General features: G+C 51.2%; 1 protein-coding gene across 1 annotated transcript in view; it reads left to right on the plus strand.

Annotated features, from left to right (window-relative positions):
- ASAP1 (ArfGAP with SH3 domain, ankyrin repeat and PH domain 1) overlaps positions 1-9,119 on the plus strand; it is a 353,659-nt gene extending 344,540 nt beyond the window's left edge. Inside the window, exon 32 of the transcript XR_013447676.1 lies at positions 6,085-9,119. The gene's annotated coding sequence lies outside the window, so the exon portion shown is untranslated. The remainder of the gene's footprint in view (positions 1-6,084) is intronic.
- Positions 9,120-22,205: the final 13,086 nt, after the last annotated feature.

Below are 22,205 nucleotides of genomic sequence, written 5' to 3' on the forward strand. Positions count from 1 at the left end.
CTGTTCCTGGAAAGTGAGTTTAAGCAGTTGCTGCCCGGGGCGGGGGGGTGCAGGGGGCAGGGGGTTGCCCTGCGAGCCCCGCACGGAGGCGAGTGTCTAGAGCCCCTGCTCACTGGCCGCGCTTGTGTTAGGACAGGAAGTCGCCGTCCGAAGTGACCTGGAGTCCTGGTTCATTCAAGTACACATTTTTAGTTGCGTTAAAGAACTATTCGTTTCTGTGGCCTACAGTATTTTCAGCTGATCTCAAAATAAACTGGTTTTCTAAAAAACTCAAAACCTAGATGTCTAAAATTAGATGGAGTCATTGTCTGTTCTTTTTCTTCCTTTGCAACCACTTACACAAACATATTTTTTAATACCTTTTCCACCCCCTTTCTGGCTTTGTTTTTGTTTTCCATGAGGAATTTGAGTTCTCTCTAATCCAGCTTAGTGTGGGACATAGGAAAGCTAGGTATGAATACCTTTGGTGATCTTGGTTGAGTGTGAATCTGATGTTGTTCTTAAACTCAGTGAGCCACGATCTGCAATTTTGTACATGATAATAGTATTTTGAAGGTATGGAACCTTATTAAAAAAGAAATAATTAGTTCTTTTTTTCCCCCAGAGGGGAAAGTTACATTCTGCAAATAGTCTATGTCTTATTTTACTGTTGAACAGCAATTGCTATTTATTTTTTTATTGCCTAAACTTTTACATGTCGTGTAGGAATCCCATAGTGCCACCAGGCAAATTCCAAACTCTCATCTGGATGTTACACCAGACATCAGTACGCTTGTCATTTCACATGTATTTAATGTGACCGGTTTTCAGTACTGTATGTGTTAATTTCTACCTTTTTTAATATTTAAAATTGCTTTTAAATAAACATACTCTCAGTTGATCCCAAAATTCTGAAATCAAGCCATTTTGTGAGTTGTCCACTATATTCCATTTGGTGAGAATCAAGACTCCACTTGGCTTTGCTTTGGGGGGACAGATAACACAGGTCAGTCCAGCTCCCGTGTCAAAGCTCGCTCTGGATACATAAAAATGTCCATCGCTTTCCTCAGCTTACAAAACATAGACCTCAGGGCGCCTGGGTGGCTCAGTCGTTAAGTGTCTGCCTTCAGCTCAGGTCATGATCCCAGGGTCCTGGGATCGAGCCCCACATTTGGCTCCCTGCTCGGTGGGAAGCCTGCTTCTCCCTCTCCCACTCCCCCTGCTTGTGTTCCCTCTCTCGCTGTGTCTCTCTCTGTCAAATAAATAAATCTTTAAAAAAAAATAGACCTTAGAATTTTGGGGTTCCCCCCATTCCCACTCCCACCCCCATGCACTCACTCCACGTGAAGAGGGAGGGCGACGCCCAGGCCTCAGGCTGCTGGGCGTTTCCTTCTCTCCTGTAGCTGCTGCTCTCAGGGCCGCCACGCAGGGAGCTGATCCAGGGCCAGGCGCCGGGCCTACGTGATCTCTCACCCTCGAGCCAGCAAGAAGCGTGCATGCACCTCCCCGCTTTACAGAGCCCAAAGATGAGGCTCAGAAGGGTTCACGGACATGCGGGAGGTGCCACGGGCTGGTATGACCAAGTCAGGAGCCCCCACGAGTGGTTCTGGCTCCCAAGGCTGTGCTAGGAGAGTTCCTAGTTGCATTGCAGAGGTCCAGCCAGAGGAACAGAGGTAGAAGCCGGAAGCTACAGCATGGAAGACTCTGGAGTGTTTGGCACTCCTTCTGTTTCCTTTTGAGAGCTTTGGTACATTTTAGTGCCTGTTCACACACCTAGACCAGATAAACTGCAGACCATGCTGCCAGGGAAGATGGGCTTTGGCATGGAAACCAGTGACTGTCAGGATAGTTCTGGGACAGGCTAATGGAATTAACCTGGATAATTCAGGCAAAGGGGCAGCCAGCTTTCTCTCTAATCACAGTGTTACAGTGGTTACGTTGGTTCTGTATTAAACCTGGGACAGTGTCTGTTTGAAATGAACCGACTTACCCCCCTTGGAAGCAGCCCCTCCAGAATGCTGGGAGCCCCGGACGGCCCTCCCCCAGTGATGCTAGAAACCAGAGGAACCTTCAGTTCCTCCCTGCCTTCGGTCCTTCAAACGCGAGACGGTTGATGAGCCTGTTTCCTGTATGTGCATTCAGCCCCCAGTGAGGTGAAAATCCTCTTGAGGCACATCCGCTCGACAGAGCTGAGGTGACTTGCTCAAGGTCACTCATGGTAGCCCTATGAGCCCATATCCATGTGGCCTCGGCAAGAGCCTTCCCTCCCCCGCCCCACCACCTTGTTTCTCCTCTAACCCAGCACCCTGTCTGACATCTCCCAGAACGTGTGTGTGTGTGTGGCAGGGGTGGGTGGTAAAGATGGTAATTCTAAGTCGATCTCTCCTACCCCCCCGCCCCACCATGCGTTCTCATCCCTCCCGGAAGGAATCTTACTTCCCCGGGTCTGCAGGATGTACGTAATTCCGAGCTGATGGGCTCACCTCTCTGCAGGTGAGCCTCAGCTGACCCTGTGCCCCCTCCCACAGCTGGGCACACTCAACCTGGCCTCTCCGGCCCCAGCCTGGGCTGCAGGGGAGGTTACCTTACCCTTAAACATCTGAGCGTGTAAGTTCCCCCCAAACATTCTCTTTGCATCAAGAGGATACCAGGCCTGTGGTTGCAAAGAGGAGCCCCATACTCTGTCCCTGAGAAGCCTGTGGGGAGAGGGGAATGAAGAAGCACCGATCACTTTGCCCCCCCCGCCCCCCCCGTGGGGAGCATACCCAGGGACAGCTGCAGCAGGGCCCCCCCCAGTCCTGGGTGCCCTCACCTGCACAGTGACGGCTCACCCGCACTGGGGCCCCGGCGGCAGGGCCGTGCTCAGCTCCGCCGCACTAGGAAGCTGGTCTCGTCTCTTCCAGCCTCACAGCTGAGCAGGCTGTGGCTCAGGCGGGTCAAGTGGCCAGCGAAGGCGGGAGCCAGACTCGAACCCGAGGTCAGGGCCCATGTGGCCACCAGCCATGACCCTGCACTGCCCCTATGTTGCTCCTGTGTTCGCTGGCTGCCCTTTCTGTGGGGAACCTGGGTCCAAGCCAGGCCGCCCCAGCCTTCCGTGGACAGGTCAGCCCGTCAGGGAGGGTGTGAACCGCGAGATGCAGTGAAGTTGGCCGTTCGGAGGGCCCTGGCAGGAGTGAGCCTCGGAGCCGCTCTGCACATGGAGCCAGAGGTCGGGCTGGCACGCGGGGGTCCTGGTGCGTGTACAGAGTGACCGGTGAGCCAGCGTGTGTGTGTGAGCACAGCAGCCCCGTGTGCAAACGCTGAAACACTTAAGCTCCTGGAAACAGGAATTAAAGCTCAGATAAACACAGCTGTTTTGCAAAAATCTTACCACACAGCAAACCCTAGTCAGAGGCTCAGAAGGTCAAAACTTTGACCTTCTGCAAAACCGCCTGGGAGAAGCCTTGCTGGGCTTCATGCTTCCGTGGACCGAATTTTAGATTTTGCTTTATAGGTCCAAGCACATTGGAGAACAAGAGATAGCAAATGGGCCATCTGCACGCTGGCCTGGAAATACACGAGGGCCAGGTTTTCAGGCCTGCGCTAGCATCATCCTCAGTGTGAAAGTCAGACTCCAGGACCCTGACCTCGTCGTTCTGAGTCTCAGGAGGGCCCAGGAGTCTGCAGCTAGCCGGCATCCCCAGGTGATGCCCATGCACCGCCGGGGGGCACACAGGACCCTCTCATCCTCTCAAAAACAACTTGAAACCTCACTTTCGGGGCGCCTGGGCGGCTCAGTTGGTTAAGCGTCTGCCTTCGGCTCAGGTCATGATCTCGGGGTCCTGGGATCGAGCTCCATGTCTGGCTCCCTGCTCAGCAGAGAGTCTGCTCCCTCCCTCTCTGCTCCTCCCCCTGCTTATGCTCCCTCTCTGGCTCACACTCTCTCAAATAAATAAATACAATCTTTTTAAAAAGAGAGAGAAAGAAACCCCACTTTCCCCAGTGACAAGTGAGAAATCAGAAACACGGATTTACGCCACGCTTGACATGCCGTTGGTGACTGCTGAGTGTTCCTTGAATGAGTGAACACACGAAACCTGGCAAAAGCACCTGCTATTGAAGGGGGTGGGTCATGTGAGCACGGGAAGCATCATGCTTTCAAAGGCATGGGGAGTACCCGCCCCAGCGAGGGCCACGGCCAGGGAGCCTCTGATCCACATTTGCTCTGCCCACTTGCGCTGCATATTGCTGACTCCCACCCAGTAAACAGGCGGCTTGACAATGGCCCTCTTTTTATGGTGCACTAAGCTGCAGAACAAAGATTCACAAGAATGCATTGTCCGAATGTGCAAGCTTAGTTCCTGCTCAGCTGGAACCACTTAGCAAGCTCAGACACCAGGACTCCCCTGGCCTGCTCCACCTCCGGATACCAGGCGACGGCTGCCCTATCTGGATCTCGGTTTACGGGGCTAGAAAGCAAGTTCTAGAGGTGACAGAGCAGCAAGCACACCAAGGCTTTCCTGCTTTCCCTTCCAGACTGGAGCCCGTGGCCCGGGGTTCACTTTCCCACCTAAAGCCAAGGCCTCGTCTGGTCTGTGCCCAAGTGGAAGATGCTGGGGTGGGGAGCCAGCTTGCAAGGAGAGGGGAGGACAAGGGAGTCGGGCAGGAGGAGGAAAATAGGAACAGAACGAAGTGAAGTTGGCTGAGAATCTGTCGTCTAAAGCTGAACGTGCAGCCGCGGGGACCCATAGACGCCCCGGGAGAAATGGGTGCACGTGCTGGCTGAAAGAATAGTCCATAGCAGGACTACTTATAATAGTAGTGACCTAGAAACTGCCCACGTGTCCCTCAGCAGTACAATGGGCGTGTTAAGTGGGGATTCGTTGCACCATGGGACGAGGATGATCACGGTACCAACAACAGACGAGTGTCCCCGTGTTGAGGGCTGAAAGGATCCACCTTTGATTCTCTCTAACGTACAAAAAGAAACCATCTGTGGGGGTTACAAGTCAGAATCGTCGTGGCCCAAAGGGGAACCTGAAGAACCTGGCGGACCTCGGGGTGCAGATACTATTCTATTCCTTTCTCTGGGTGCTGTTCATACATGTTTTTTCAGTTGGTGACAGTTCAGTGAGCTGTTGGCTTCTGATATGTGCACTTTCCTGTACGTGTTATTCTCAGTGGCATGCTGATAAAGGTGTAGCCAGCCCTCAGAAAATAGATCTTTAAAAGCCCTTCTTTGTAGCAATTCCCCATTCCCGTGGTGGAAATATTTCTGGCACGGCTGACTACCAGCCACTGATGTGATGTCACTGAGTGCCACGTTGGGAAAAGAGGCAAACAGTCCGTCCTTGCGAGTTGGATTGAGTCAACTCCAGTGGTCCGCTGGTTATACTTCAACAAAAGATTTATTTAAAAAAAAGTCTGGGGCCCCTGGGTGGCTCAGTTGGTTAAGCGTCGGCTCTTGATGTCGGGTCAGGTCATGATCTCAGGGTTGTGGGATCGAGCTCCGCGTCGGGCTCTGCGCTCAGTGGGGAATCTGCTCTACATTCTCTCTCTCCTTCTGCCTCTGCCCCTCCCCCTGCACGCTCTCCCTCTCAAATAAATAAACAAATCTTTAAAAAATAATAAAACAGAAAATAAAGTCTCCTAGAAAGCAGAGCTGAGCCTAAGGACTAATCGGGGCAAGCCCCTTATGAGCTACCTGCCTCCTTGGCCCTCTGCCGGTGACACCTGTCACCTACCTCCCACTTCCCAACTCTTTTTTTTTAAACATGTAACAGCTTTATTTCAATATAATTCATATACCATACAATTCACCTATTTAAAGTACACATTTCAGGGGTTTTTAGCATATTCCCAGAGTTGTACAACCATCACCACACTCAACTCTAGAACCTCCACTCCAAAAAGAAACCCCATACCCATTAGTCACCCCTCAGTTCCACCAGCCCTTGACAATCACTAATTTACTTCCCCATCTATACAGATTTGTCTCTTTTAGATGTTTCCTGTAAGTGGAATCATAAGATACATGGTCCTCTCTGACTGGCTTCTTTTATTTAGCGGAGTGTCTTCCAGGTTCGTCCGTGTTGTCATATACATCCGTATTTTCTTTCTTTCTAGTGCCAGGTCATGCTGCACCCTGGGAATAGACTTCATTTTGTTTATCCAGTGAGGAGCATTTGGATTGCTGCCCCCGGTGTGACTGTTAGGAGTCAGGCTGCTGTGAACATTGGTGTGTCAGGGTCTGTGTGGACCTATGCCCTCCGGTCTCTCGTACGCCCACCCAGGAGCTGAGCTGCCGGGGCCTGGGTAACGCGCTGGCTGCCCATCTGAGGAGCTGCCAGCCTTTTCCACAGCGGCGGCGCCATTTCACGTCCCTGCCAGCCGTGCACGCGGGCTCCGGTTTCTCCACGTCCTCGACAACACTGTTTAGCGTCTGCCTTTTGTATCGTAGCCACGTGGGTGCGCAGTGGCGTCTCGTGGTGGTGGTGGCCTGTGTCTCCCTGACGACGAACGCCATGAACATCTCATGTGCTTACTGGCCACGGCTAACCCTTCTATAGAAATGGCACGTAGAACCTTTGCCCGTTTTAGAATTGGATTATTTTTTTGTTGTTTTTACTGAGTTGTAGCAGTTCTTTATATATCCTAGAGACAAGTCCCTTTCAAATCGATGGTTTGCAAAAATTTTCTCCCATTCTGTGGGTGGTCTTTTCCTTCCACTCTTAGAAACGAACGTGTCTTCAAGAGGATGGGACGTTCGGGAATCACAGACTAAGGCCTTCAAAGCCGGCCCGAGAACCTGAAAATGTGAGGTGGCCTTTGGGTTTCTCTGGTAAGACTGTTGTTCCGGCCAAACGAAGCGTTTCCGTGGCCTCTGGAAGCAGAGCTGTGGGCTGTGGATTCTCCGGCCCTGGGTTTGAGGTTGTGCGTCGCCCTCTCGGCTGAGTGAACGTGGGCCAGTGGGCCTGCCCCTCGGCCCTTCGTTTGCCCATGAAGCGTGGACTCCACCGCTGCCCTCACAAAATGGACAGAGAACAGACAACTCGGGACATTTCACAATAGGCCCTCCTGAATAATTCAAGTGTGTGTACATTTCACTTTGATCAGTACCTTTTTGGTAAAACGTAAGAGCTGCATCTGGTCTGGTATAAATTAGGGGCTCCATAAATGATACTCCCCTCCCTCCCCCTGCTGTTCATGCCGAAGAGCCTGGCACAACTCCTTCACCCTCTACCTCCAGATCATTCTTTTTTTTTTCTAGATTTTATTTATTTTTTTGACAGAGACAGCGAGAGAGGGAACACAAGTAGGGGGAGTGGGAGAGGGAGAAGCAGGCTTCCCGCTGAGCAGGGAGCCTGATGCGGGGCTCCATCCCAGGACCCTGGGACCATGACCCGAGCCAAAGGCAGCTGCCCAACTGACTGAGCCACCCAGGCGCCCCTACCTCCAGATCATTCTTCATTGTTCCTACTGCTTTTAGTAGAGGAAGCTTGAACCCGCGGCCTCATAGGGCGGCGGGGGAGGATGAAAGAGCTAAATATTCTTGCTTTTGCTTTGTCTTCTTACTACATCAGAGGCAAAGAGAAGAGTTTCCCAGCTTCTTGGGCCCCTAAGAACTTGAACAACTGAAAACAAAAGGAAGTGTTCTTTTGCTCTCCTCTCGCAAGGAAAGCCTTCCGGCCCCGGTAAGGGTTTCTCGGTCTCCCCCACAGCACCACCCCCACCCCACAGAGGGGGGCCCCCCGCCCCCCGGGAGCCTCGGGCCTGGCCTCTGCACTCTGCCACCCTGCCCGCGCCCTCAGCCAGCGCGCCGCAGCCGCCGGAGGCCCTGGAAGAGCTGAGCGGAGAGCAGGTCCCGCAATGCTCCCCTTGCCCCTGCCGCCGCACCCCTGCCTCCCTGCCCAGGGTGTGCGTGTCTGCTCCCCTGGCCCTCACCTGTGGGTCCCATGCCGGCACGTCAGGAACACGAGTCCTGCACCCCAGCCTCGGCTTTCCACGGGGCACCGGATTCTGCACCTGGAGCAGATCCCCCCCAGGTGATTCTGATGTGGCGGGTCATGGACTGTGCTTTGAAAAATAACACTGAAGTTTTTTTGTTTTTTGCCTTTTTTTGTAAATCAAAGCAACATGTGACTATGAAAGTGTGGATGGAAATGGCCTGGGGCCTGGCCTGGCCTCTACCGGGGCTTCGGCCGAGCAGGTGCGCTGCCCTGGTCCGCTCCCCAGCTCCCGGGGGGCTCCAGAGGCTCCAGGGCTCGGCCACTGCCCAGACAGGAAGGTCCTGCAAGGCCCCGGCTGTATCTGCCCTCTTCTTGCTCCCTGTCGCAGTGAGCACATCACGGGGCCTCAAATTCTCATCTTTAGAAAGGGGGAAGAAGGCTGACCCCATCCCACCAAAATTATGCTGAGAGAAGAATGACATGAAGTGGTGGTCTTTCCCTCTGGCCTGGTAGAGAGTATTCAAAAACAACTTAGTCCCAACTCCTCTCGAAATCAAATCCAGTAATCAAATGACACTATTATGAATGCAATTCTGCTCGAGCCCGTGTCCAATCCGAAGGGGAGAAGGAATGGGGGGGCAGCAGGGGCAGGGGGAGGATAGGAAGCACCCCCTGGATCACCACCGCCCCCCCCAGCACTGCGAATCCAGGAAGCTGGAGCCTGGGTTCCGTCCTGGCTTGGCTCCAACCCATGGGATGGACCATGAGCAAGCCTTTTCTCTTCTACAGTTTAGCTTCTTCATCTGGAGAACAGGGAGTAACAGCTTTGCCTGTCCTGGCCCTACTGGGGGGGGGGGGGGGAGAGAGAGTGTGTGTGTGTGTGTATGTGCCCATGTGTGTTCTTGCTGTGACGGTGAGTGTCACTTCAAAATTCACATGCTGAGATCCTACCCCCCGGTGTGAGGGTATGTGGAGGCGGGGCCTTTGGGAGGTGATGAGGTCATGAGGGTGGAGCCTTCCTGAATGGGGTCAGTGCCCCTCACTCCCTCACCTCTATCCCCCCGGCCCCCGGCCCAGGACACAGCAAGCAGAAAGCCCTCTTCCGAAGCAGACCCCCACCAGACACCAAACCTGCCGGTGCCTTGATCATGGAGTTCCCAGCCTCTGGGGGGAAATAAATAAAGAGAAATAAATGTCTGTTTTAAACTCCTAGGTCCATGGTAATTTGTTATGGCAGCCCGGATTGAGACAGTTCTTGTGTGTGTGTGCGTGGATGCATGCGTTTGGGCTTGTGTGTTAAGCTTTGAGCACGCTAAATCCCTGTTCTGGTAGATGAGATGATTTTCCCCTTACCCTGAGCTTCTGGAAGGTGTGCAGTCTCTTGCCCTCCTGGCTTCGCTGCTCTGATGAAATACTCAGGGGCCCAGAGGCTCAGTCCTAGCTCCCAGGAGCCCCAGTTGGCTTCCCGGTGCCCTGGGGACGCGGGTCAGGGCTTCAGGATGCTGAGCTCCCCCCGCCGCAGAAGGCATCTGTCCTGGCCCCTCCCAGGGCCTGTCTGAGGAGAGGGCAGCAGTGGGACCCCCCCTGTGTGCTCCAGAGGAACCCTGGGGGCCCAGGGAGCTCAAGCCACTTGCCCAGGTGTTTACTGAACACTTACTCTTTGCCACACAGCCTTCTAAACATTTCACATATCTTGGTGTGTTTTAGCCTCAAAGAAAGTATATAAAATAAGTTCTCTTATTACTTCCACTCTGCAGATGAGGCCACCGGGGCTGAGTGGGCGTATTTTCCTGTTGCCGCCATAACAAATTACCACAGACTCATGGTCTACAACAACACAAACTTAATCCCCCACCGTTCTGGACATCAGGAGTCTAAAACCAAGGTGCTGGTGGGGCTGTGTTCCTTCTGGAGACCAGGGGAGGATCCCTCTCCTTGGCTTTTCCGGTTTGTAGAGGCTGCCTGCCCTTCCTTGGCTGGGGGCCCCTCCTCCCTCTTCCAAGTGTGTGGAATGTTCCGATGTCATCTCCCTTTTCTTGCTTCGTCCCTCTCGCCGCCCTGTGTAACTACCTCGTGATGACATTGGGCCCGCCCCGATTATCCAGAACCATCTCCTGGTCTCAAAAACCTTAATGACATCTGCACAGTGCCTTGGGCCATGTGAGGTAAGCTACTCACAGGTCCCAGGAATAAGGACGTGGACAACTTTGGGGTGGTGGTGCGGGGCAGGGGGAGGTGCTGTAGTCTGTCACCGAGAGCTCAAACAGGTTTCCCCAAGTCGCACAGCTGGAGCGTAGAGGTCTGGGGGGTGCATGTCCAGTGGTGGGGGTGGGGGCTGGCTTCCTCAAGCCCCTGGCAGTGCGTGTTTGCGATCCGTTCCCATACCCGGCGGCTTTCCCACCGTGGCAAGCGGGCAGGGCTCGCACCTTGCTCTGCCCTTGGCTCTTGGCACCTGGCAGCTGCCCTTCCCCCCACCCGCACTCCCCGGCCACGAATGGACAGGGACGGTGGTCCCCAGGAATCCCAGCCTCGCATGCCGGGCCTCCAGGTCTCTAACCTCCTTCCAGTACGAGGCAACCTCTCCGAGTGCCTGGATGCCTGTCTTCCTGCAGTGACATCGAGGTCTCTTCCTGCTGGCTCAGCAAGCTTTTACTGTGCACCTACTATGTGCCAGGGCCCTGGGACGCAGAGGAAAATCACCACCCATCATGCCCCTGTGGACACTCAGGGTCAAGTCAACAAAACAAATGCCCGCGATACCCACATAAAGCCGTTCCCAGGAGGCTGGCAGCCTAAATTATAATAATCCTGTTCGCAATACATGAGAGGCACAAAATATACTAATGCACTGACCAAAATTCCAACTCTTGGACATTTTCCCTAAGAAAAACACAAGATTTATACCATTCTGTGATTGTAAAAACACACGTGACTAGTTAATTCCGGTACATCCACCCAGTAAAATACATAGCCACGAAAAGAACTACAGAACATGCAAACATGCTTAATACATGATGTTTTCAGAGCGTGAGCTAACAGCCACCCACCCACAGGAGACTAATTCACAAAGTTAAGGTGCATCCTGACAACAGCAGTAACAGCTGTCCAAAAGCAGGTGGAAATTGTCCCATGTGTCAGAGGAGAAAGATCTCCGTACATACGCGGTTTACGCACAGAAAAATTCTGGACGGATTGCAGTGCCGTAGCTCCGAGGTCAGAACTGTAAGTCTGTAGCTTTTTATACGTATAATTCAGGGGTGCGTGGCTGGCTCCGTCAGAAGAACGTGCGACTTTTGATCTCGAGGTTGTAAGTTTGAGCCCTACGCTGGGTATAGAGGTTACTTAAAATACAAAAAAAAAATTAAATAAAAAATCTATATTCTATATATTACATATAAAATATATAATAAGCTAGGGGTGACAAGTCTTGGCATAACCACTTTGCAAAGCATGCAGTAGTTTCAATAAATTTGAAGCTACGCATATCTACCTCTGACCCAGTCGCTTCACTCTTGGGTACAAATGAGTTCTCCCTTACCCGAGCACGAGGAGACAGGGAAAAGACTATCCCTGCAAAAGCCCTGTCTAAAAGAGCAAAATATTGGAATAATGCAGATGTCATCTGCAGAAGAATCGACAAAACAATTGTGGTCACTTCATACAGTGGAACACTTAGGAAGCGTTGATAAATTCTTGGAACGAATTAACCACATTTTCTAGGTGCTGTTCTCATGCCTAGAAAACACCCATTCTCCTGGAGCTTGCAGGGCAACGGAGCAGGGGGGAGAACAGAGGGCTGGAGAGGCAGAGACTCCTGGGTTTCCACGTGGTGGTAATGAACCACTATGAATCACTCCATGAACACACCAGGGCTACATGCAGCCACATGAATAGTGCTGAGCAAGAAAGAAAGGTACAGAAGGATTCATACAACATGAATATGTCATTTTAAAAATCTACAAAATTCTATGTATTGTCCATAGATCCGCAACGAGTAAGGACAAACTCACAGAGGGGAGGGGGCCATGGCTCAGCAGGTGACACAGGGTTTCCCTGTCTCATCTCCTCCTCCCAAAGCAAAGGAAAGAAGAAAGGAGGGAGAGAAGGAAGGAAGGGAGGAAGAGAGAGATCCGATGGAAACATGGCAGAACATGGAGATATGACAGAGCATATGGGAGGGTTGGCCGTGGAGGGAAAGGTGTGACATGCCCCCGTTTGGTGGCAAGAAGAGGGAAGGGCATTTCTGGGGGAAGGAGCTGCTGACAGGTAGATCACAGACACGCGATTTTTCTCTCCTCATGCTGAACCTCTTTCACCGCTGTAAAGAAATGAACACCCAAACTGTTTTTCTTTCCTGGACGTAAGTGGTGGTCAGGATGGCCTCCCCTCCGTCCTGCCCCACATCATGCTCAACTTTATTTGGCCACTTTGCTTGGTTTTCTACCCTCGTTTGCCCTTCTTCTTTGTGAAATTTCAGTCAGAGGTTGCTCAGAAAGTATATGGGATTTTCGTGAAAAGCCCAGCTGCCCAGCCTCACAGTCCGGGGCTGAGGAAGGTCTTCTGCTTTGTGAGCTCTTCTGAGAAACAGTGCACCTGCTAGGTGCCGGGCCCTGTTCTGCATGCTCAGGAATAAGATAAACAAGATCCCCAGTTTCTGGAAGTTTACACTCAGTGGGAAGAAACAGAAAAGACGTTAGTGAAGTAGTATCTGGTAAGAGCCGTGCAGAGCATCTAACAAAATCATCTGATCGTGACTAGTGTCACTTGGTAATCCCAGGGTCCGTTAGAGACTTGTTTCCTTCAATGAGGTTTAAAGCGAACTTTCGTCTATCCAAAAAATAAAAATCTGTTTTAGGCTTATGATTCTCTTTCACTAAAAAAGAGGGAATTCAGGGTAAAACAGTGTCATTTTCCCAACTGGTAGTCATTGGGAAGAATCGCTTTACTCTCTGTCCCTCCAAAATACCTTTGGTTGATGTCATGGTTCCAGGATCCTCCATTTATTTATTTGAGAGAGAAAGAGCGAGCGTGAGAGAGAGCACAAGCAGGGGGAGGGGCAAGGGGAGAGGGAGAAGCAGGCTCCCTGCTGAGCACGAAGCCGGCTCTATCCCACGACCACAAGACCATGACCTGAGCTGAAACCAGGAGGCTTAACCCACTGAGCCATCCAGGCGCCCCAAACAGTATTTTTTCCTGTATTTTTTTTTCCAGATATTTCAAGGAGGGAGAATAAATCCAGTCTTGGTACCCCATTTGGTTAGAAGCCCCCCCAAATCTGTTTTCACCTGTGAAGTCTCTTCCTACTGGTGATCCCCACTCTCACGTCCATGTGGTTACCCAGTGACTCGGTTGCTAGGTATCCAAGGGCGAATTTTCGAGAGTGACTTTTGGTAACAGCAGTGGGGTTGACCACAGGCTTAGGGCCCGGGGACCAGGTTCAAGTCCGGCTTCCGGTACTAAATCAGTGACTTCGGGGTGCCACTGTGACTCTGGCTTCCATTCCGGTTTCTGTCAGATGGCAGTCCTCGCGCCTGCCTCAGCTTGGTGGTCGGGGCTGTGAGGGTTAAGGAACATGTGTGCGAAGACCAGGAATCACAATAGCTGCAGATTTCTCCACGAGGGCGCACTGGACGACCGTGGAGCCATGACGTCAACAGTCTGAGAGAAACGGTTTCCCTCCACGAGCTCTGCACGCAGCCAAACTGTCCATCTAGACCTGGGTTCTGGGCAGCGCTCCGAGCTCTGCAGTCACCAGCCCCAAGTCTGCGGCTTTGGGGGAAGTCCCGTGAGCGCCATAATATCCTTCAATTAATGCCTTGTCTGATAAACTAAAAAAAAAAAAAGAAAGAAAGAAAAATGTGTGTAAAATCCCTCCGTAAGCTCTGAAGCCCCCACGGAATCGTAAGGTCTTTGCATCAGCCATTCGAACAAGCGGCCGTCACCCGGGACGTGCCCACCTGGGCGCCGCCGCTGCGACGGGCCTGCCGCGGTGAATGCCGGGTGAGAGGGAGGGGGCGGGGCTTGTGGTGGAGCCGGGTGGGGGGGGGGGAGGTTCTCAAACCGAGCCACTCAGCAAACGTCACCAACATGCAGGTGCCGGGGCCCAGCCCGCCCTACCGATCTAGAATATGTGGGGGTGAGGCCCGGAAATCTGTTTTCAGCAACTCCTCCAGAAGATCCCGATGCGAGGGGCTCTGCGACCATGCTTTAAGGAAAACTTAATTTGTCATCTCTAGAATGGGATTAATGATAAAACTCCAGTGTCATGAGCATTATGTGAAATTAATTTTATAATAAAAAAATTTTTTTTAAGATTTTATTTATTTGACAGAGAGACACAGCGAGAGTGGGAACACAGGCAGGGGGAGTGGGAGAGGGAGAAACAGGCTCCCCCTGGAGCAGGGAGCCCGATGCGGGGCTCGATCTCAGGACTTTGGGATCATGACCTGAGCAGAAGGCAGACGCTTAACAACTGAGCCACCCAGGCGCCCCTATAATAAAAAAGTTTTTTTAAGATTTATTCAGTTATTTGAGAGGGGGGCAGAGAGCACAAGCAAGAGGAGCGACAGGCAGAGGGAGAAGCAGGCTCCCCACCAAGCACAGAGCCTGTCGAGGGGCTTGATCCCAGGATCCCGAGACCACATCTGAGTCACAGGCAGACGCCCAACCAACCGAGCCACCCAGGCGCCCTATAATAAAAATTTTTAGGAACATAGGATTGAGAGTCTGGAGAGCTGGGCTTTCGGCCAGACCGCATCTCTAACTTGCTGTCTGACCTTCTGCAAGTCATTCAACCTTTCTGTGATTCAGTTTCCTCATGTGTGAAGGGCACATGCCTTACCTTCATCTCAGGATTGGTAAGTGACATCACAGGAGACCACGGCTATGGAAATCCTTTGAAATGTAGGAAGTGCTGAGCCTCTGAAATACAGTCCCATGGAAAACGGAAGTAGAGCTGGCCAGCAAGCGGGCAGACGTGAAAGGCATCCCAGATGCATCCAGGGCTTCAGGGAGAGCGGGAGGCAAGGGGGTCTTGACCTGGTGCAGGCCAGGGGGGCATCCTTGGGGAGGCAGGGAATGTTCTAGGCATGGGTTCAAAGAGGCCAGGGCGAGGAAGGGAGGTTTCCAGGTGAAGCAGAAGACTTCCACACCACATGGAAAATGGAGAGACCAGAGGAGCCAAGACACGTGCAGACCACAGCAGTAAAGGGGCGATGAGAATCCTAGCATCCACACGGAGACATCTCGAAAAATGCCCTTAGAACTCAAACAAAAAAATCCCACATTACAGGAGGATTTGTATAAGGTTACCTCTGATGTAAAGTTTAAAAACATGGAAAACAATATTTCACATCTATTTTATAAGTGCATATGTATGTAGATGTAAAAGTATAGATATGTTTAACCAGCACTTGTACGCACTTTTAATGCACCAGACACTATTCTAGGTGCTTTTTTTTTTTTTTAGAGAGCGAGAGCATGAGCGAGTAGTGGGGGAAGGGCAGAGGGAAACGGAGAGAATCCTAAGCAGGCTCCACACCCAGCACGGAGTCCGATGCGGGGGCTCGATCCCAGGACCCCGAGATCATGACATGAGCCGAAACCAAGAGTCTGACACTTCACCGACTGAGCCACCCACGGACCCTATTCTAGGTGTTTTAAAAACAGTTCATTTAACCCTGAAAACATGATGAGATGGGATGCTATTCATGTTCCTTGGAGAGGGTAATGAATTGATCAAAGTCAAACAGCCAGTCAGTGGCAGAAGCAGTTTTCCATCCAGTCACTGTGGCTCCAGAATCCATGATATTAACCGTCTCACCGGCTCTCTGTGACGGAGACAGAGACTAACGTTAGGACTGCGGTTCCCCTGGAGGAGGAGGGGCGGAAGAGGAAGAGAAGGGTATACAGAGAGCACTAACTCTGTGATGTTTGGGGCTTTTTTTTTTTTTTTTTAAGAATCTGAATATGACTATATCCGTTTGCTGGGGCCGCCATAACAAAGGACCAAAGACTCGGTGGCTTAAACAACAGAAATTTATTTTCTCCCAATCCCAGAGGCTGGACGTCCAAGATCAGGGTGGCGGTAGGGTGGGTTCTTCCTCCAGCCTCCCCGTCCCTGACGCGTAGATGAAGATGTCTACACATGCCTGCACTCTGTCCACGTCTGTGTCCTCATCTCCTCTTGTATGGACACCATTCACAGTAGATTGGAGCCCATCCTTATGACCTCATTTTAACATCATCGCCTTTTTAAAGACCCTGTCTCCGAATACAATCACATTCTCAGGTACTAGGGATTAAGACTTCAATATATGTTGAATTTAGGGAGGGCAGTGTGGACAAAATTCAGCCCATAAATAATGGTCAGATAACAAGGTGTGACAGAGCTGGTGGTGGGTACATGGACACAGTGGCTCTGCACCGCTCTGTATGCATGAACTATTTCATAATAAAAAAGTCAGTGTGATTGATTACAATGCTGTACTTAGTAACGATGCGGCACGCAGGCTGGGAAGGCAGGAGAGTCCAGGAGGAATAAAATGGCCACGTGCAGCCTCTCTGCAGTCGAGAGCAGGCTTCTCAGGCTGCACACTAAAAGCCCTTGAAGAGCTCAGAGCATTCTGAAGTCTGAGCCCCACCCAAAATCAATTAAATCAGAATCTTGGGCTGAGGCTCCCGGATCAGAGGACAAACAGGTTCCCCAGGTGCGTCTAATACGCACCAGGGCTGAGAAGCCCTGCTCCAAGACCGTGGCTCTCCAGCTAGCTTCGGTGGAATCCCCTGGAGGGTTTGTTAAACGCAGGGTGCTGGGCCCCACCTCTGAGTCTGAGTCAGTCGGTCTGGGGCAGGGCTGAGACTTTACTGTTGTAATCTGTCCCCGGGTGCTGCTGCTGCTGCGGATCCAAAGACCATGCCTGGAGAACACCGCTCTGAGTGGGTGCACACTTGCAGCCTGCAGACAGGCACCTGCTGTTTGATGTTCAGGGGAGCTTGGAACATGAATGCCTGAGGACGGGGCCCGTGCCGTGCCCATCCCCAGTCTCCATCGCTCCCTATCGCTTGCTTGGGTGGGTTTCTCTGCCTGAGGGTGAGGCTCTGCAGAGAAGCTCCACTCGGTGGTGGACCTTTCAGGCAAGGTCTGTGGCCCTTTTCTGAATGACATCTTTCCCCCACTTGTCCATCCATTCATTATTCAGCACACCTTTGTTCAGCGCTTATTATGCTTCGGATACTGTGCTAAGGGCTGGGCCCACAGTGCTGCATAAGATATAGTCTCTGGCCTGGAGGAAATGACACTGAGGGAGGAACCATAGTTTCTGTCTCCTTCCCTTCTCTCCTGTGTGGGTTTCAGGCTGTCAGTGTGTGCCAGGTCTATTGTTCAAACCTCCGTGGGATTGACATCCTCGCACATAAGTGAATAAAAAAAGTGAGATTCAACAGGGTGGATAGAGTGTGATTGCAACTGTATTAAAATGCATTCTAAAAAGAGGTAAGGATGGGATGCCTGGGTGGCTCAGTCGGTGAAGCGTCTGCCTTCGGCTCAGGTCATGAACCCAGGGTCCTGGGATCGAGCCCCGCATCAGGCTCTACACTCAGCAGGGAACCTACTTCTCCCTCTCCCTCTGCTCCTCCCACCCCTGCTTGTGCCCTCTCTCTCAAATAAATAAATAAAATCTTTAAAAAAGAGGTAATACATGAAGTTGTTAAGAAAGAACAGTTGCCCTTCTGGAAGGGCCATTATGGATGGGTTTTGCTTATTTTCTTATTCCTTTCACTTGCGATGTTTCTAGAATTAGCATCATTACTTTCATAATTAGAAAGAATAACTCATACAAACACCCTCCCCTCCCTGTGTGGGTCTGCACATGGGCGTGTATGTGTGTGTGTCTATGAGCATCAGCACATCTGTGCTTGTGGTCCAGGGTGGAGAGACGTTTATGCTTAGAGACATGACTCATATTAAATTGAGTGAATGGTTTTATTCCAGTGTGATCAGACGAGGGACATTTGATTCCCCACCAAGTTGACCCATTTGCATGGCAATTCCTCTGAAGATAACTGCTTCTCAGTGATGCCTCCACGACATTTCCCAGCTTTTTGTAAGGACTTAGGCTCTGGGAGAGTGGGAAGGGTTACTTGCTTCCTGCACTAAATGATCCCAGGGAATCTGCTGTGTTTTGACTCTGCTCTCTTGCCCTTGGTGGTAACTGTCCCTTTCTAAGGTACAAGGACAGGCCGCCATGCATCCTCTCCTCTCACCTCCCCGTTGTCGGGGGAGACCCGGAGGAGTGGAGAGGGAGGGGGGCTGGCTCTGCCTGCTGCGGTCCCCCCCCCACCGCTGCCGACCATTCACTGTGTACCAGGCACGTGTGAAATTCGTGTGTGTGGTTCCAAGTCACCAGAGTCTAGGTAGTGGTTTCTAGAGCTCCCCCAAGAACGTGTTTGGCTTGTTTCCCCCGCAGACCCATGTTTTGGAAGATTTTGTGCACCATATAGTGACAACAGCAAGCAGCCGCCTGTCCTGCACATTCCAGGTGAAATTCTCCCGACACGATCCACTCCGTCTGCACAGCGATGCTCTCTACGGTCTATGTGGAAATGTTATCGTCACCACATTTATGGAAGCAGGAAACGCAAGGCACAGAGAGGCTAAAGATTTTCCCTAGGGCCCTACAGCTGCTCAGAGCGAGGATTTGAATTCAGGCCTCTCAGACTTGACCTGGAGCTTTTCCACTCTGCCATGCTCTTTTTTGCAGAAACAGAAATTAAGCTATAATAATAATAATATCAAAACTACATTATTCAATACTAATTCCTTTTACTTTCAATTGTGAAAGAATCACTTATATAAACTGGCTGCTCAGAAGGAATTCCAGCATCCAGTTGCTATGATTCTGACATTCGGTTCATTGGTGCAACCCGATCATGGATGTTGTGAAATGTAGAAAATAGGCTAAAGGTCTTGCTCACCAGCCCCCCAACCCCCCCCAAGTTTTCCTTCCTTCCTTCCTTCCTTCCTTTTTTTTAATTCAAGTGAAAATCTCATAACCTATAGCTAACCATTTTAAAGTGAATAGTTAGTGGCATTTACTACATTCACTATGTTGGGCAACCACCACCTCGATCTAGTTCCAGAATTTTCATCACCCCAAAAGGAAACTTGGTGTCCATTAAGCAATTACCGCCCGTTGTTCCAGTCCCTGGAAACCATCACTCATCAGCTTTTGAAGCCTGGGCTCTGGGTGTCCGGGTTAAGATCCCGGCTCCAGCCTGGGAGCCAGCTCTCTGTCTACCTTCCTGAGTGGAATCCCCCAAGTTGAAGGGGCTGCCTGAGCCAGCTGCAAGCCCCCTTCCACGGGGCCCTCACACAATTCCAGGACAGGAGCCCCTTGTGGCTTTGGGCGGTGAGTCTCCTCCCTTAAGTCCATTGGGTTCTGAATGGCCGGGGGTGCAGGAACCCTGACAACAGGGTCAGTAAAATGTCACCGAGTTTGCTTTTACCCCATGGGATGTGGAACCTACTTAATTGCAAAATACTAACTAGCAGGACACAAACAGTTCCCATGTCTCCTAACCTCCACCTTCTGTTACCTTCCACACTGTAAGAACGTTCACTCTTGTGAAAAAGCAAATGCTCAGCGGGGAAAGGCATGTTGTTGAAGGGCTTTTGCATATACGAGGGAAAGAGCCAGCTACTTCGCTTGAAAGATGTGTGGACAGCATGTGCTGTGGGAGAATAGGATTCTGAGATTGCAAGGAAAATGTGCATGAACATTTCACAGCCTAGAAAGCATTAAACATTCATCATCTCATATACTCTTTTCAACAACAGAAGATAACAGTATTATTCCCATTTTACAGCTGAGGAAATGAAAGGAGTCAGAAGTTAAATGACTTGCCCAAAGCTGTACAGCTGGAAATTCCAGGCAAGAAGTCCTGACCCCAAAATCAATGCTCTTTTCAGGGCACCAAATATTATGGTTGAATATTTGTGTTTCCTGCCCCCGCCATTCATATGTTGAAACCAAATCCCAGTGGGATGGTGTTGGGAGGTGGGGCCTCCGGGAGTGATTAAGTCCTGAGGATGGAGCCTCATAAATGGGAGGAGTGCCCTTGTGACAGAGACCCCAGAGGATTCCCTCCCTTCTTGGGTCATGTGAGGACACACCGAATGAAGGCTCTGAACCAGAGGGTGGGCCCTCCTTCACCAGCCACCAACTCTGCAGGGGCCTTGATCTTGGACTTCCCAGCCTCCAGAACCATAAGAACCAAATGTTTGTTGTGTCGGCCCCCCAGGCTCTGGTGTTCCGTTGTGGCAGCCCAAACAGCCCGAGGCACTCGGCTTCTGTCTGTCGCTGTGTGGGGAACAGAGCAGACCACTGTAGGGGTGAACTGCCCTGGGTGTTCCCAGGCACTATCCCCAGGTTCCATTTGCTTGAATTTGTCACATCTATCAGGACCTGATTGGATGAGCATGATCAGAGGCCAGAATCATCCTCTTAGCCTCACCGTATCCAGTGAGTGGAGACTCATACACATGAGTTGGACTCTTCATCTCAGATATCTCTGAATTCAGTGGAGTGCAGGGTAAGCATGATCCAGCCCCTGCACACAGCTTCACCTATTCTTCCCTGCTTCCCACCCCCCTACATTTACACTCTATGTTAACATTCACTCCAAACTGTTTGCAGTTCCCAAGCATGCCAGAAAGGTCTTTACCTCTATGCCTTTTATAATTATTGTGATGATAATTACAATGCTGAGAGCACTCTCCTGGGTCTTACTAATGGGCTAGGTTCTACATATGTGTTGTTTCATTTACTACCCCCAACACAACCTAATGAAGCAGTTATTGTCAATCCCATTTAATAAATGAGCAAACTGAGGCCAGGAGTGAAGAGCTGGGCTTTGGAGCCAGACCATCTGGGTTCATGCCCAGCTCTACCGCTAGCTAATTAGTCTGACCTTGGGCAAATTCCATCTCTCTCTCTCCACTTCAGTATCTTGCATAACACTGAGCATGATGAACCTGCCTCGTGGGGCTGTTCTGAGAATTAAATTAGATGGGCACAGCATTTGGCAATCGGTTAGAACTTCAGAAATGTTCGGAATTATTAATGCCCACTTTGTAAGCGGCCAAGAAAGAAACGGACTCAGCTCAGCTCTGATTCCAACCCTTTTGCTACTCAAGTTCCTAGTTCAAGACCCAGTTGGGTCACCTCCTCTCCACCTTGGTGAGGTGGGCCTCCATTCCTCTCTTTAGAGATGAGGGCACTGATGCTCAGGCAAGCTTCCAGATGCTTCTTTTTCACTTTGCCGAAATGCCTCTCAGAACTTCTAGGAAGAGTTTTATGATCTTCTGCCCTCTCTGGGGCTCCCTCCCTTCCAAGTTGAATAGACACCCCTCCCCCTCTGTCTCCTCTGTGAGCTGTCATCTGGGCTGCTTTCCTGCAGATACAGGGCCGGGAGCCCCTTACAAGTCTTGTTGGAATCAGATCTTCCCGGGGCCCCAGCTCCTAGCACTGGGCCTGAGTAAGAGAAAAGGGTTTAGACATCTTTGTAAAAGAAACCCAGGGGTTATAATCAGGTAACTTAGCACTTGATATGATATGGGCACATCCCAGCCCCCAACTCATCCAGGATAGTTGGAGGTGGAGGGTGGAAAGACACTGAAGGCTTTTGATGTAACTCTGGACCCCTGCTGGAGGTCAGTGGAAAGATACTTTAAAGAACATTGTCTATATTCCTGAGAAATGTGGCTGAATTTCAAGACAACGATAGGATGGGCTTGAGGGCTGGGGGAGCAAGGCAGAGGGAAGAACATCAGATCAGTTCCCTAGGCATGTTGTGTTGTTACATGGAGAAAAATGTATTCTTTGCCATTATGGACAAGGGGAAAGATGGGGACTCTCTAATACCCGACACTGTTATTATAGAGAGGAGCCTTCTGTCTGGGAATTTCTGTACTAAAAGTCCTTGGAGAGCCACTCATGATGGCACCCATACGCCCCCCCTCTCCCCTGGCCCTGCTTTATTTTTCTTCATAGCACTTAGTCCCACCAGACACATCAGATATTTGCTTATTGACTGTCCCCGTCCCCCCCGTCCCCCCCCTCCCCGACCTCCCAGGCCAGAATTTGGTTTGGGTTCCTGGCTGTGTCCCCAGGGCCTAGAACAGTCCCGGCACTTAGTAGGCCCTCAATAAATATCTGTTGCCTTCCGAATGTTTTGAATGTCCACGCTGTCACCGACCCCGCTGCGAGGTGGGCCGGGCGGCATCATTCCGGACGGAGC

The sequence above is a fragment of the Halichoerus grypus genome, chromosome 5, assembly GCF_964656455.1.
Source record: "Halichoerus grypus chromosome 5, mHalGry1.hap1.1, whole genome shotgun sequence".
NCBI lineage: Eukaryota > Metazoa > Chordata > Mammalia > Carnivora > Phocidae > Halichoerus > Halichoerus grypus.